This window comes from Hakea prostrata, chromosome 1 (genome assembly GCF_041222555.1).
Source record: "Hakea prostrata isolate BN-2017 chromosome 1, UWA_Hpros_2, whole genome shotgun sequence".
In the NCBI taxonomy this organism is placed as follows: Eukaryota; Viridiplantae; Streptophyta; class Magnoliopsida; order Proteales; family Proteaceae; genus Hakea; species Hakea prostrata.
This window is the reverse complement of record NC_142600.1, coordinates 22,442,771-22,445,442: the sequence shown is the minus strand read 5'-3', so window position 1 is coordinate 22,445,442 and position 2,672 is coordinate 22,442,771.

The window sequence follows — 2,672 nt, the reverse complement described above, 5'->3', positions numbered from 1 at the left end:
TAATTAGTGGTGTAAAAAATCCAATATCGATCAGGGAAACAAGAGGCTGCTGTATTTGAGACAACCTGGAGGATTACACTCGGGAAGTCCACAGTAATAATATAACATAAACTCTTAAACTCTTGAGGTTTATTCAGTTCATTTTTATTTTTTTTTGATAAACTGTTCAGGTAGCTTAAGTGTACCTAGAGGGGTAGGTGTTACATATGATTTAAATACAAAGAAGACTTTGCCCCTAGCCTTGAAAGAATTCGAATTCTAACCCTATTTCCTTTTTGCCCAAGTTTTTTTTTTTTTCCTGAAATATCTTTACATGAATTTTATTACATCTACTCCACAAGAATCATGAAACAATCGATCATTCTCTATTATAAAAAATTGAGACATGCTTTTGATTGTGACTCTTCTCTATTCCGTAATATGGTTCATTCGAGAAGATCTCTCACTGAATTTCTGCCATTCCCACGCTTGCGGGATGATGGAAGCTCCTACAAAGGATTCCAATGTGGAGAGGGTCTTTTGCAACTCGGTGGAATCCAAAAGAATGTGTGCAATTAATAACACGAAAAAATTACAATAACTTCATTTAAAACATGGTAAAATAACATAAGGTTACCTGAGCTACAACCAAGAGAAAGATAAAGTTGTAACAGGGAGAGGGAACTGTTTTTCACGCAGTTGTAGTTGTTTCTTCTGTTGTTTCTTCTTCTTTGCTTTTCTTCTTTCTTTCTTTCTTTCTTTCTTTTTTTTTTTTTTTTTTTTTTTTTTTTTTTTGAGAGTTTGGGAAAAAGAAAGGATAATATATAGAAATTTTCAAAATACAATAGATGCTAACCCATAACTTAACCCTATTATTCTACAATAACGATACCCAACATATACAATTTGAAATATAAAGCATGTAAATGTAAATGTAATAGAATTAAATTCGAAGAGATGTAAATCTACAAACATATATAGGTGGTGTATATATAATTTATTCTATGTAATTTGCTCTATAATTTAACTATTAAAGAAAAACAAAAACTACAAAGGAGGAATTTAATCTTTTTAAAGTGATGATGTGAGAGCCTGAAATAAAGGGACAAAATCCTATTAGAAAAACTACCTAAAATACGACATAGAACCAAGATTATTTAATCTATAAAAGAAAAAATTCAATTTGATAAAATTACAATAGAATTAACATACCTCTTTAAAGATGTATTCCAACCTTATAGAATTGATATAAAAGAAAGAAGATCATGCACCAAATAAGCAAAACAATGTGAAGGACAAGATTGAAAATGAGCACTATAAGATGAACTATTGTTGATGTTAAGGATCTCATAAGCAAATAGAGTGTTCACCCCAAGCGAACAAATATAATATCGAACTGGGGCTTAAAGAGAGTAAGCGTTGTGTTCCCTTGGAATTCCATATCATTAGGTATTTTTGAGCTTCTAAAAGAAAAAGATAATTTTCTTATGTGATCTTGAGATATTTATATCTCTAGAGTGGAGATGACTAGCCATAAAGTCCACCCTAAGTGAGATGCTAGTCCCCTAATACTCATATCTAGAATGCCTCTAAAGCTTACGTTGAAAATTATTAAAATGCCCCCAAAAGAATTAGGGAACGAGATTATAGAACTGTCATTATATAAAACAAAACAATATTGGTTTTGCAAAAATAAAGAAGAAAATAGATAAGTTTTTTACTAATGGGTTAAAAACAAATTTGCAACCACTTTATCGATATATCCTTTCAGTAGACAGTCTATAGGTATGCGTACGTAATTGTAAAGTCACTGGCAATGGAGATCACTAAGATCAACACTCAATGTACATATAATCTTTACATTGATGGACTCTACAAGTTCAAAGTGTACTAACTATATAGAGATTAGTCCTCATATCTCTCAAAGTTTGAATAATTTTAACTTGCAACCTTCAAACCCATCATAGCCTAACAATGTATATTTACACATAAATACATTATGATGGGTGCAGTTAAGTCGAGGAGTACAAAGTGGTTCAAACCCGATGATCATCCAGAAAATCAGTCCAAACAATCCAATGGACCAAATAACCACATAAATCACCATAAATGATAAATGCCACATATAAACAAAATAATCTTAGAAATGTCTAATATGAATGTGCAAATAACATAATAACACATTGAACCAAGGGTGTCAATTGTGTATCGAACCGCATCTTCTAAAATCGCACCATTCAAAATTCAGTACAGTATGGTACCAATTTCAGGTACTCATACCGTCAGTATGTATTGAAACCGTACCGAATTGGTACCGTACCAAAGTAAAGGATATTAAATATAATTTACAATTAAAAAACACTTTACCTTTACCCTACCCCTAATACCCTGTTTCAGTCTTTCATTTCATCCTTCACTCCTCTTCTTTGAATCTATGAGAGGCAAAGCGCCAAAGCCCAGAGAGAGTTTTGCTTACATTTTATTTCTCCTTTTTCTTGCCATCTGAAGCCACACACGAGATTTGCAGTCGACTTGCTTTGTTTCTGTTAATAGATTTATTTGTTTTGTCTCTATTAATATCAGATTCTATCAATTGTTTGATCGCAATTTCATTAGGATCTTAATGAACTAATAACAAAAGTGGCATGGGTTCGTTTGTACTAAAATTGTATTGCACTAGATATCATGTTTAA